Below are 13,871 nucleotides of genomic sequence, written 5' to 3' on the forward strand. Positions count from 1 at the left end.
ACCGGGAGGCCAAGCAGGAGAGGCTCCTGGGAAGGCTCCAGCGGGCCGGCCCCAGGGGCGCTGAGTGACGGGGGTGCTGCCCGCCAGGAGGACCCGGGAAGCTGAGTCCCACGTCACTTGTGTCCACTCCACGCGTCCACCGTGTCCTGGGCCCGGGCAGGTGAGACCGGAGGAAGGAGCAAGGGCGGGTCCAGCTCCAGGCCTCCCCCCGCCGCTGCCGAGCGTCCTGCCCCATGGAGCAAGGCCGGCCGCGTGGCTCTGAGCCTGGCAGGGCCACCTGGTCCCGGGTCGCTGAGCGATTTCTCGGGCTCCTCGGAGGCACGGAAGGAGAGTGTGCGTCACGTCACGGGTCTGAGAAACGTCCTCCTGGAGGCCAGCAGCGGCAGGTGTGGCGCCAGAGACAGGCCCAGCCTCGGGTGTTGGAACGGCACCCGGACACGGCCGCAGACCCCTTGACCGGCTGCCCGATGAAACAGATCCAGGAGGGTCCCACCACCCAGACTCCACCAGTCGCAGCCACAGGCCACGGCCGGTCCACGCAGGCCTCCGGGAGCCCCAGCCCAAGGCCCCCGCCTGTTGGCTGTGGGATCCCCCCACCCTGGGGCCTGGGCTGGGTCAGAGCCTGAGCCCAGCACTGCCTGACCCCAGTGCCTGTCCCCTGACCCCCCCAGCCCTCCCCCAGGGGCCCGGGGCCTGGTGCCAGAGAGCGGAGTCAGAAACCAGAGCCGCCAAGCGGGCGTGTGCAGAGCCCTGACCTCACAACACGCCCGCATGCAGGCTAGGCGGGCCCCACCCCGCGGGCCGCGAGGAGAGAGGAGCACAGGGTGAGACAGAGGGCAGGGGGCCCCTCGGCCTCGACCAGCAGTTACTCCTCCAGCTAAAATCCAAGCAGGACAAGCTGCCGGGGAGAGCGGCCCCAGGGCCTCCTGAGCACAGAGCCTCACCCCGCAGACGGTCCCCATCCGTGCAACCCTGAGAAGCGAGAGCCCTGCCCCGGCACCTGCAGGGAGCTGGTTCCTGCCAGTGGGTCAGAGGCCTCCCCGGGCTGGGGAGGGGCAGTGGTGGAGCCTTGTGGGGGGGGCTGGGGCTGCAGTGGCAGGCAGTTGCCCAAATCAGGATGAGGGCCCCACCCTGAGCAAGCAGGGGCAGAGAACAAGGAGAACCTCCCCACGGAAATGCCTGCCCTGGGATCGCTTGCGGGGAGCCCGAGGGCTGGGCAGGGCTGGAAGGAGTCCAGACCAGACCAGAGCCAAGACGAGCCCCCAGGGCCCCGGGCAGCGACGGGAGGTGGTGCCCCTCCAAAGCTCTGAGCCCTGCCTGCCAAGCTGCGTTTTATCTACGATTCTTGTAGCTACATTAACCACTGAGCGTGGACACCCTTCCAGCTGTCTGGCAGCCGTGGAGCCCAGAGCGATCCTCCTGTCTCAAATGTACATGGAACACTCAGGAAAAGTGACTGCACGTTACAACACGAAATATACCAACCAATTTCCATGAAATGATACCATATAACCCGTGTCTCCTGACCATAACACAATTAGTTAGAATTGAAAACAATATTTAAAAAATAATCTTAATGATTTAAGACAGTAAAAATAATCTTTAAAAATCTACATTTATTTGGAAAATAAAATACACCCTTCCAAACGATGCCTAGGTAAAAGCATAAAGCATAATGGAAACTAGGAACACTTGGAACTGGATAATGGTGAAGATACTCTGTGTCGTGCATGTCGTGTGTGGGACCACCTGTATGTGGCATATTGCAAAGCGGGGCAGGGGGAAGCTGTGTAGCCTTAAAAGAAGAAAAGAAAAAAAAATAAAAGAGGCAAGTATGCAACGTAAATCAGAAAAAGAGTAAGAGGCTAAAACCGATAAAAGGAGGAGGAAAAGGCACGGATATGAGCAGAAATTAATAAAATGGAAAATGAAAGGCACAGTGGGGAGAATCAAAGATGAAAGCTGGTTGGTGACTGGAAAGACAAAAGCGAGAGAGAAAGAGAGAGAGAGAGACAGACAGACAGACAGCCAAATCAACATTAGGAATGAAAAGGGGAAAGCATCTAACATACACAGAAGTTTTAAAAGATAAAAATATCGTGAACCACTCAATTTGAAATCGTATTCAAAATGAACAAATTTCCAGAAAATTATGACTTTAAAAAATTGATTCAGGAAGAAAGAGAAGACAAAATATTTCTATGACGTTTAAGGACATTTAACCATTAGTGGAAAATATTGCTACAAGAAAACTCACTGATGGGATTATACAGGTGCGTTCTACTAAACTTCCAAGGAATGACTTTTCCAGTCTTACGCAAACTTCCTCAGGGTAGACAAAGGGGGAAATCTCCCCCAATTATTCTGAGGCCAGCATAACTTTTAAAACAAAACCATACGAGAATAGCACAAGAAGCGTATTTTAGTCCAGTCTCACTGTTAAGTAAGGATGTAAAACTCCTAAACAAATTATTAGCATTAGCACACTGCGCCCTGTAAACTGTTTATTTTTAAAAAGTGATGGTCAATATATATATACACACACACACTTAGGTATGTATAAGAAAAACCAAACGGCCCAACGTAAAAATGGGCGAAGGGCATGAACAGCTGAGAAGGAGCAGAGAGGGAAACACAGTGACCCCGGACCACGCCGAGGAAGGGCCTTTCTCATCGTCCTACGGGAAACGCAAGCTAGCAAAAGTCAGGACGTCTGACCAGATCCAGTGCTGGAATGCTATGTTCCAAAAGGAACTCTTCCAGAGCATCGATGGGAGCGTACATTGGCACAGCCTGTTTGGGAAGCATCTCGGCATCTCCTGTAAAGTTGAATATTCATAAAGCTTTGAGCCGGCAAACTGACTTCTGGACACACGCTGCTCCCTGGACGCCGGGGCCGCCTCCGTCACCTCCCTCGGGCCTTTCCGCGCGGCCCCTTCTCAGCAAGGTTCCCTGGCACCTCCCGTCCCACCCCACCTGTCTTCGTTTTCTCCAGAGCCGTGTCACCGTCCAGCACACCAGGGCCTCCTGTGTATTTCCTTTGTCTGCCATCTCCTCCAGGAGGGTGGCTCTGTGGGGTTGGGTGTGTCTGCCACGCTCTCTGCTGTACTCTGAGCCCAGGGCAGTGCCCGGCACGGGCTGGACACCCAGGACGTATTTGGTGAATACAGGAATGAATGAGGGGACGGGGCAATGAAGACGTAACGCAGGGCCCTGGCCTGGCCTATTGGCCACCTACGGCAGGCACACCCATAATATTTCGGGGCCCGGGGAAAGGGGCAGTTGAGGCCACACCTCACACACCACATGTCCAAGCCTTAGGAGTTGTTCATCACTCTCCGGTGTGGGGACTTCCCAGCCCCCGTGTCCACATCTCCTGCAAACAGCCAGGGGCCTGGGGTGCCACTCAGGCATAGGGCACCCCCTGGAGACAGACCCAGGGGAGGGACCCACACAGGCCCTGGAGGTGAGCTTGGGGTTGTGGCGCAGGCATGCGTTCTAGAGGTGGGACACGGCTCTCCGTGGGCAGGGGTGAAGCGGGCACCTCTGGGACTGCGACGGGCACAGGGGTCCCATGGGATCTTGTTGAAATGTGATCCTTATTCGGGGTCCTGGAGGGGCCTGAGGTTCTGCGTTCCTAACGAGCTCCCAGGTGATGCTCGGCTTCCTTGGAGTGTCAGAGACCACGGGCGCAGGGCCGGGGGCAGCGTTCCTCTCCAGATGCTTAGGGACGGTGCTCAGTGCTGGACTCGACTGGCGCAGAGCCGGCCCCGCCGGGACGGGAGGAGGTGCGTGAGGGGCCTCGTGTCATGGGGGCCTAGCCGTACCTCTCGGGAAGGACTCAGAGGGAAGCCAACCGTCCAGGAGGCCAGGAAATGAAGTGCTCAGGGGAGAAGGAAGCCAAGGGGGAACGGGGGAGGTGGTCCTACGGTGTCAGGGAAACCTGCTGAGAGGGGGGCTCGGGGAGAGCAGACCATGGGACAGAGAGGGGGGCTGCCCTGCCTCGCACAGCGCCCAGACCCTCCCACCTGTCCCGGTGTCCCCGGGTCCCGGCGTGCCGAGGTCCCGGGCCACACGGCTTTCCTCTCCTCCAGACTGGGCGCCGCCATCCACCTGCTCCCCCTACCCCCTCAGGCCCCAGCTCTGGGACCACCTAATTCAGTCGCTAAGGCCCTGCTGCCCAGGGCCCCAGACAGCGAGGGCACCCCTGGGGAGACCCCGTCGCGGTAGCCTCACCCCAGTGAGGGCGGCTCCCTGCCTTGGCCGAGGGGAGTGGACGGCGGCCCTCGAGGGGCCTCACCCCGAGCTCTTGGGTTCCCGTCCCTCCGGCAGGACCCGGGTGACGCTCGGCCGTGTTCCTCTCTCTCTGGAGAAGTGAGAGCTCCTGACAATGGAGCCGCCAGCCTCAGAAAGGCTGGACTTGGTCAAGAAATGGCGAAATATGTTACCAGGGGCCTGGGAGGTCAGCAGACGACTCCAGAATCAAATCAAGAAGCCCATTTAGCTCAGCAAAGCTCGGATTTGCAGCGGAGAGAATTGTATCAGAGGCCTGGAGCCCGGAGCCAGCAAGATTAACGCTGAGAGCGTCGCGGGGAGGTGTGCCCTGTGCACCCCCAGCCCGTCCAGAGGGCACGACCCACTCCTGGTCAGAACGTGCTTTTCCCTAAGGGGAGACGCTGAGCCCAGGCCAGTGATGTCCAGTTCTTCTCACACCACCCTCTTCGGGCTCCCTGGGACCCCCCTGTCTGGTCGGCCCTGAGGTGGGAGCACACCCCAAGAGGGTCTCCTTGCGTCCTCAAGTGAGGGTCGCTCCGTGGGCCTTCCTGGAAGAGGAGGCTGGAGAGCTGGGAGCTGCAGGAGCCCAGACCCACTTGGCCTTGTCACCGACAAACTGGCCCTTCCATCCGCCTCCACAAGGATCAAATCATGAGTGGCTCGCTGCAGCTGCTGACTTTCAACACCCCCTAAAAGGAGCTCAGGGTGGAGATTGGGAAGGAGGCCCTCTGGGCTCTGGGGAAAACTGGCAGAACAGGCCTTCAGAGAGTTAGATATTTTCAGGAGGAGATTTTATGAGCCCAATTCTAGCATCTTCTTTTATCCAGAAAAGCACTAAAATCCATGGTGATGTCTGCTCCTTGTGACTAGCAGAAACCTCTGCAAAAAAAAGGTGCTTCACTGCATGTACCCCCCCTTCACCAAAATCACATCTGTACTGACCTCCCCCCACCTCTTGGGAGCAGTTTCTCGGAGCTCTCTGAGAGGCTGTCTCCTGGGCTGTAGGCCTCTTTTCACCCCAAGTAAAACGGACCTCGCAGCTCTCACGTTGTGCAATGCTTTTCTCAGCCAGCAGCCTCCACCCCCTCCGTGTGGAGCGGACCCTCCTCTGCCCCCCGAACCCCTGTGCCGGCTCTGTGAGTGGGAGGGGCTGGGTGGGCTGGGCTGGGGTCTCCTCTGTCCGAGGCTCCAGGCCCTGCCCTCCATCCCCAGGGCTCCCAGGGTGGGCAGAAGCCACAGTCCTGGATTTCCTCCAAGATCCGGGCCTTGTGTGTGTGTCGCCCCCCGCCCCTGCTCAGTGCCCCCCACCTCCACTGGTTGTCCCTCTACCCCCAGGGTGGCGATAGCAGGGCCCGGCAAAGGTGGGCCCAGCGGGGGCAGAACAGATGCCCCTGCGGGTCCCAGGGGGCCTGCGGAAGCTTATCCGGGCCCACCCAGCACATGCCCACCTCCGCGCCAGGGCTGGGTCCTGGCGGCCTTAAGCCTATGGGGCGTCCCTTCCAGGTGCAGGCATGTGACCAGCAGGTCCCACTGGATGAGTCTCACTTGGAACAGAGGGCAGAAGCCTGCTCTCCTGCCCTGTTAGAACCCGGCAGCTTGTAACTCCCCAGGTCCCCAGGCTCCAGTGGAGCCAGAGGACAAAGGGGACGTGCAGACGGGGGGATGGAGGGGCTGGGGCTCGGTCCCTGGGGAAGCACCTCCACCAGCTCACAGCCCTCGCGCCCGGCCTCCAGGTGCTGGGCAGGGGAGGGGGCTGGGAGGAGGAAAGAGCGAGCTCAGCATCATGTGGTGAGAGGCTTGGGGTCTCCCCGCCCCCCCTTCCTTGGAGGAAGGTCACCTCCTGAGAAGAGGGCAGCACGGTGCGGGGAGGAGACAGGCGAGGCCGGGGCACCTGGGCTCCGCCTGGGAACTCTCTTCCCAGGGACCCTCGCCTTCCTGGCAGGAGACCTGGCGCATCGCAGCTCCGGCCAGGCCCAGGCTGGGCAATTGAGTGATGTGTAGGGTTATGCCTTCCTCACCAGTCCTGGCTGCGGGGACCCTGAGACACGCTTGCTTCCGTCCAGGAGAGGTCTTAGGTCCACCTTCTCTGCTGCTGCCCTGTTGAGAGTCTCCCGCAGTGACCTGTGCCCACGTCCCCCCCATGTCTCCCCTGATACTTGGCCCCCCCAGGTACCCCGCCAGGCACCCCACCAGCGTGCCGTCTGGGGCTCCCTGGTGCTCACAGGGTGCTAGCGGGGGGCTTTGGTGTCGCTGTGCTGCACGGGGTCCCAGGAGGATGTGAGGACGGGGTCCTCGCCCTTAACCTGCTGCCCTGGGCTCCCGGCAGTCCACTCTCGCGCGTCCTCCGGCGCCTCTGCTGAGGGCGCAGCCCTGGGTGGGGTGCGGGGGGCACAAGGCGTGTAGGGCCCCTCAGCGCTCAGGAGGGGCAGTGGCACTACTTCCTGTCCCGGGGCCACCGGCGGGCATCCAGTGCAGCCCCGGGGAGGACGGCTGCACCTTGGGCTCACCCCTGTAAAGCGAGTGAAACCCTCCCCTCAGGGCTCACCCCTCAGCACCTTGGGGCCTGCAGAGACGAGGACCTGGGCACCCCGGACTGTCCCTCGAGGGGCGTGGTCAGCTTGGGCCCGCCCTCCTCCGTGGAAAGGGCACCAAGCTCTCCTCGTCCAGCCAGAGACCCCGGGTCCCAGTGGTGAGACCCCGACGGTGGCTGCCACTTGCAGAGGCCTGGGGGTGAGAGGGCTCAGCCCCCAAGGTCTGTGGGAGCTGCAGGCGGCTGTCCCGCGGGGCTTCCCACCTGGGGAGGGCGGCCACAGGCTCACCCTTGTGCGGGCGGGCACACAGGCCGCTCCAGCACTGCTCCTTGCCCCATCTCGTCCTGGCCCCTGAACCTCGATGACAAGGCCTGCCTGGTGCTACCCGGCCCCTCCCACTCACCCACGCTGGCGCACGGCCCGTCCCAGCGGGCCTGGCGTCCTCTGGCCCCCAGCCTTGCTTGGGCCTGGGGCCCCTCGCCGTCGGCCTCCTTCTCGTTGGGCTGAGCCTGCTGTGAAGGGGAGGCCTGGAGGGCCCCCCTCAAGACTGCCTTGCTCCCCTGCCCGTGTCCACCCTGAGCCTGGGGGAGGACACGACCCCGCAGGCCCAGGCGCCACTGCTGCCTGCTGTGTCCCCACATCTGGCTCCGCAGGCCGCCCACTCATCCCGCCGGTGTCCCTGAGGCCTGTCCCTGCCTGTGCTGGCCGCCTAGCCGCTGACCCTGGCCGCGGGCACCACGGCTGGCCTGGCCTCGGGTGCCACAGCCTCGGGTGCCACAACCTCAGGCGCCTCAGCCTCAGGCGCCACAGCCTCAGGTGCCACAGCCTCAGGCGCCTCAGGTGCCACAGCCTCAGATACCACAGCCTCAGGTGCCACAGCCTCAGGTGCCTCAGGTGCCACAGCCTCAGATGCCAAAGCCTCAGGTGCCTCAGCCTCAGGTGCCACAGCCTCAGGTGCCTCAGGTGCCACAGCCTCAGATGCCAAAGCCTCAGGTGCCTCAGCCTCAGGTGCCACAGCCTCAGGTGCCTCAGCCTCAGGTGCCACAGCCTCATGCGCCTCAGCCTCAGGTGCCACAGCCTCAGGTGCCACAGCCTCAGGTGCCTCAGCCTCAGGTGCCTCAGATGCCGCAGCCTCAGGTGCCACAGCCTCGGGTGCCTCAGCCTCAGGTGCCACAGCCTCGGGTGCCTCAGCCTCAGGTGCCACAGCCTCAGGTGCCACAGCCTCGGGTGCCTCAGATGCCACAGCCTCAGATGCCACAGACTCAGGAGCCACAGCCTCAGGAGCCTCAGCCTCAGGTGCCACAGCCTCAGGTGCCACAGCCTCAGGCGCCTCAGCCTCAGGTGCCTCAGGTGCCACAGCCTCAGGCGCCTCAGCCTCAGGTGCCACAGCCTCAGATGCCACAGCCTTAGGTACCACAGCCTCATGTGCCACAGCCTCAGGTGCCTCAGGTGCCACAGCCTCAGGTACCACAGCCTCAGGTGCCACAGCCTCAGGCGCCTCAGCCTCAGGTGCCACAGCCTCAGGTGCCTCAGGTGCCACAGCCTCAGGTGCCTCAGCCTCAGGTGCCTCAGGTGCCACAGCCTCAGTTACCACAGCCTCAGGTGCCACAGCCTCAGGCGCCTCAGCCTCAGGTGCCACAGCCTTGGGTGCCACAGCCTCAGGTGCCAGAGCCACAGCTGGGGGCCTTGCTCTGCTGTAGGGCTTGAGCCTCAACCCCTGTTGCAGAGGCTCCCCCTCGGGTCCACTGGCCAGGCTGACGCCCCCAGTGCAGGGCTGCACTGCCTTCCGTTTGAGGAGGCCGAAGCCATTTCCCCTGATGGCTGTCCGGCCACTGCTTCCTTCAACGGGGCCGTCTCTCTTGCCTCTACTTGTTTTAAATATTTTAATTGAAATGATTTGCTTTAAAAGTAATACGAGTTTATTATAAAAGTCTGGTACATGCATAAAACAGAAGGAAGAAAACACGCTCCCGTGGCCCCACTGCCCAGCCCACACTCCCAAGCGCCCTGGCAGTATTTCATGCTGATGTGTGTTGTCACCCAAGAGTGGACACAGTACACAGACGGCACAATTCACTGTTTAACAGGTTCTTCTCTGGTCGTAAAGGTGATACACGCACATTACAGAAGACTGGATGCCTCGGAAAGGTGCCGCGCCCTGGAGCCCCTGCTCGGTGCCTGCAACCACACGCGCTTCTCTGGGGTCTTCTTAGGGGCTCTGCCTTGAGATCATCCCACAAGCCAGATCAGCATAAAAGTATCCGTCATCCCAGGTGGAGGAAAAATGAGGAGGAGCTCGTTGTCAGGTAACCAACACTTGTGGCCTTTTGTTCTCTATGAATAAAAATAAATACATGCTTCCACGAGAGGTTTCATGACGCAGGAAGGCGTCCTTCACAGCCTTTGGCAAGGGCAGGACACCACTCTTGACGCACACATGCTTTTGAGGAGGGGGCGGTCTGCTCGTTTGGGCTTCTGCCACCAGGGTCTCAACCACATGAAAAGTTCCACTGTTGCCGGGACGGGGGTGCTGGCACTGAGCCACATGGTTTGTCCAACAGGCAGGGACAGGTCTGAACTCCGGGGGTGAGGACGGGGTGGGGGGGAAGATATGCAGAAACGCACCTCCCAGAGCTGGGCCCAGGCTAGGGGCTGGCAGCTGGGCACTGGGCAGCCTTGCTCTGGTTGCAGAGTCTGCACCAGACACGGCTACAGACCCTCATCCGGGGGCATGGGGTTCATGCTGCTTCATTTCTCAGTTGGCTAAAGCGCGTCTTCAAGGACGCTTGACAGTGTTATGTACCTTATCATAATCATTATCTCCGTCCTTTGTATATGGATATGTAATAAATGCCTTTGGTTTTATCAGTAATAAGCGTTATTATTACTTTCTACCTTGGGGATAATGTAATAGCTGTGTTTGCATATTTGACGGGCAGTGGCTCGGTATTTGCAGCATTTTGAGGCAAACTGGGTCTGGGGTCCTGTTCCAGCAGTGCTGCCCAGCGTCTCCCCGAGGGGACTTGACAGGTGGCCGTCCTGCCGGCAGAGCCCCTGGGCCGCCGGCCCCTGTTGCGCTGCGGACGCTGTGCAGTTTGTCCTGGTCCTGCCCCTGAACTGACTGCCGCCCCGTGGAAGGCCTGCTGAGGCTTCTGTTATTCACTCGCAGTGTCTTCCCGGGTGAGTCTGCTGGTCCCGGGCTCTCCGGCCACTGCCCCGCTGGCCCTCTGTGCTTCTCTCTGCCTGTGCACCAAGGGTTTTTCCCGTGAAGCCTCCTGCCCCGATTCTGCCGCCTGCGGGTCTTCATCCCCTGACGCGCACGGCTCCGCGAGCCCCGGCCCCTCTTGTCACGTCTGGAACGCACCCACACTTTGCGTGGGGCAGGGCCTCCCCCAACCTAGAGTAAATGTCAAAGAGTTTTCTTCTTCCTCCAGAAGATCATCTTCAGATGTGGTGGTTCTTCTACGTCTTCAGAATGATGCTCCTTTTCCTGTTTTACACTCTTTTTCCATAGTCCCCTAAGTCCCGCATTCAGCTAGGGCTGACCATCCACCCAGACCGCCCTCGTGAGGTGAGGGGGGCCGTAGAGCCTGCGCCCCCTTGTCACGGGTCCCCCTCCCCGTGTCCATCCCACTGGCGTGGCGCTGGTGATCCCATCGCTCCGGACTGTGACAGTCGCTTCCCCTTGGTCACCCCCCCAGCCCCCCAGCACCTGCCAGGCCCGTGGCTCCATCTGGTCCAGGCCCATCAGCTGAAACTTCTCCCGGGCCTGGGCTGGCTGTGGGCAGGCTTGGCGCTGCTTCTCTGCAGGGCGACTTGACGTTCTTGACAATGATCGAGCCTCTGATCTCCCCCTGCAGTTGTCAAGAGTCTCCCACACAAGCGTGTCAATCTGTGAGCAGGTGGGTGCTTGGCGTCTCTGCGGAGACTGAGGCTTTCGCACCCCAGGAAACCTGCCTTGGTCTGGGGGCTGGGCCTGCACCAGGCAGAAGCCTGGGCGCAGAGGGGGGATGCCTGCCCACTCGGCATCTACTCTGTCCACCTTTCTGTGGTAAAATAAAGCTCAGATGCAGAAAACCACACCACGAAGACACGAAGTTGAGTGAGAATAAACTGAGCATCCTTATAACCATCGCCCTAGCCGAAGGAGAACTCGGCCAGCCACCCCCAAAGCCCCTGTAAGTGCCCTGCCCCCAACACAGAACCCCAGCCCCCAGAGTAGCCACTGGTTTCCCCGACATTGACAGTCAACTGCCCCGTGTTTCTCTGGAGCTTTGGCCCCAAGTGTGCATATGCCGTAGTTCAGTCTTGCCCATCCAGGGGCTCCGTCAGACGCAGGTCCGGTCCCTCTGGCACGTCTCGAGGGGGGTGACCGTCCCTCCAGAGGCGTGTAGGTCTGCTGTCGCCCTTTCCCTGACATGAACAGCCGTGGGGCCTGACGCCCAGATCCACTCACCCACGGGGGTTGCAAAATGGTGACGTTTGGATTCTGTCTTTGCCCTTCAGTCTTGAGTCGACACACTTTTATAAAAAGTCACTTCCCCTCACCTACCATTTGGTTGCCTCGTGGTCCAGTTCACAGAGGAAAGACAGGAGAAATGCTGGATACTTTCCTTTTATCTACCAGCTCTCAAGATAATGAATTGGTTCATGTCATCTTCCCAAGATGACCAACCAGGTTTCAGATCATTCTGTTTCATGTAAACATTATCAACTAATGTATTTGAAGGGGTGTGTCAATTGCAAGGATTACATCTTTTGAACGTCAGGTTGATCCACCTTTGGTCAGCGGGAGCCCAGTCAGGTGACCCCCGAGTCCTTCTGACGTGATGCTCGTGGGCTCAGCGGCACCCTCACTCTGCTGTGACTGGACGTCCCAGGCCCTTCTTCGTATTTCCTCTCCCACCTTGGGAATCTGCCGTTTCTCCCAGAACCCCTGGCTTCCTTGTTACCACGCGGATCACTGTTTCTAAACCTCTTCAGATGCCGGATCTCAGGACCACAAGGTTGGGGTTTTTGTTTATTTTTTGTCGTTTCAGTTCTGTATTAGGTCTGTACTTCCTTCCTTCCACACTGAAGATCTTTGTTCTCAAGGAAACGGAAGATGATACGTTCAACAGTATTGAAATATCCCATAATTACTAACTGACTTTATTCCAAGTTGTACATACAACAGTAACCCAATAGCAAACCTAATACCACAATCACCTTATAATTACTGAGAAGAGTTTTTGTAAATGTTTGCTATGCTGTTCCCTGTTTTCTAATTGCATGACCTCACCATTAATACTGAGCCCTCTCCTACTTCACCCCCTCTTAATCTTAGTTCCGTGTAATGATATTCGTAATGCCCACCATTGGTCTTTGTATCACCAGTGCTGTTCTGGTTATTTTGATCATCTGGAGCTTGGTAAGGGCTCATGGGGAAGTAGTTCCTGAGTTCTTGTATGTTGACAACAGTTTCCTTGTAGAGTTTAACACTTGAAAGTCAGTTTTGCTGGGTATGAAAACCCTTGTCTCACATTTTCTTCCTTTGAGTATCTCAAGTACGTTACCTAATTTTCTCCTGGCAAGAAATATCGTGTTTTACGGAAAGTCTGATGATAACCTGATTGTCTTTGCCTTATAAGTCACTGGCTCTTTTGGACGAGATGGCTGAGGGACCTTTCTTTTCCTTTAAACTCCAGTTGCTTTACTGGACCATGTCTTGGCTTTGGCATTTGGGGCAATATTCTCGGGCGCATGGTGTGCTCTTTTTATTCCAGAAAAAAAATTTTGAATGTAAATGCTTATTCTGCTGCTTTGTTTTGGTTTTCTTCTTCAGGAACTCCTATCGATCTTCTCTGCCCATCTTCAATCTTTGTCTGATTCTTCCCAAGAATTTTAACCCCTTTCTTTTGTTCTTTTTCATTTTATTTTCCCCTCTCTTTCACCTTCTACTCCTCTTAAGGTATTATCTGTGCTAATTCACTCTCATGTTCCTTTTCATTTAGTCTTCACTCCTGACATGAATTCTTTACTTTTATTTCTAATTCTGTCCTGAGTTCTGACACCTCACTTCTGAGTTTTTCTAATTCTGATTTATGTTATTCTTTCCTGTCGTGTATGTATAATTTTCTTAACATCTTTTAACTTGTTTGAAATAGAAGTTTTCAATGTTATCTGTACTGTGGACATATCTTTCTAGTATCCTTTCATTTTCTGTAAGAATGTCATTGTGCTCTTTATTTAATTTCTTCTCAAAATAGCATTATATTGGATATTGCCTTGATAATTTTTAGTGTTTGCTTTTATGTTAAGTTGATTTGCACGGACTCAGAAAACAGTGGTTTTTAAACTTGTTAAACTTCACGAAGCTCTCTGCTCTTGCTTCTGTGTCGCGTGCAGACAGGGGTTCTCCTTCCCCGCTTGCACCTGGACCTTCTCATCCTTCATCTCCGTGGTCCCTATGATGCTCAATGTGTTGTTTTCACCCCCAGAGGTCCCCTCAGTGTGTGACCCTGTCCTGGAAGGGAGCCCTGGCAGTTCTGAGGGTTACAGCGGCTGGGCCATGGCAGCTCCTGACTCTCTTGTCCCAACACCCTGCCCACACCTGCTACTGGAACTGGCAAACCTCCTCTCACCTCCAGCTACCCTTCCCAGGGGCTCTGTGTTCTCCAGGGCGGACCTGTGGGCTGTTTGGGGTTCTCCTGCTCACAGGTGTGTCAGCTGCCCCATTGCTTCCCTCTCTGCGTGCTTACATGATGCCTGCATTCTCGTGGCTGGTATTTTGGTGGCAGGGATGAGGGAAGGACCAAGGATGGGGGCTCACAGGTGCCAGAAATAGGGATGATGTTTCCACCCCTGGACCTGGAGGGAACAGGGGCAAGTGGTGTCCTCTGAGCTCAGTAAGGGGTCGTCACGGGATTGGGAGTAACTCCCAGCATGCTCTGTCCTACCCTTCCTCCTGGGCTGGTATTTTCAGGCTCACAGGGATCGTTTTCCCCTAATTTGTGGCATATGTGTCCGTGGGTTGTGCTTTCTGATGGCTCTGCCTGTCTCTGGTGGGAATTTGGAGAGAGTCCA

Source organism: Eschrichtius robustus, chromosome 7 (assembly GCF_028021215.1).
Source record: "Eschrichtius robustus isolate mEscRob2 chromosome 7, mEscRob2.pri, whole genome shotgun sequence".
Taxonomy (NCBI): Eukaryota; Metazoa; Chordata; class Mammalia; order Artiodactyla; family Eschrichtiidae; genus Eschrichtius; species Eschrichtius robustus.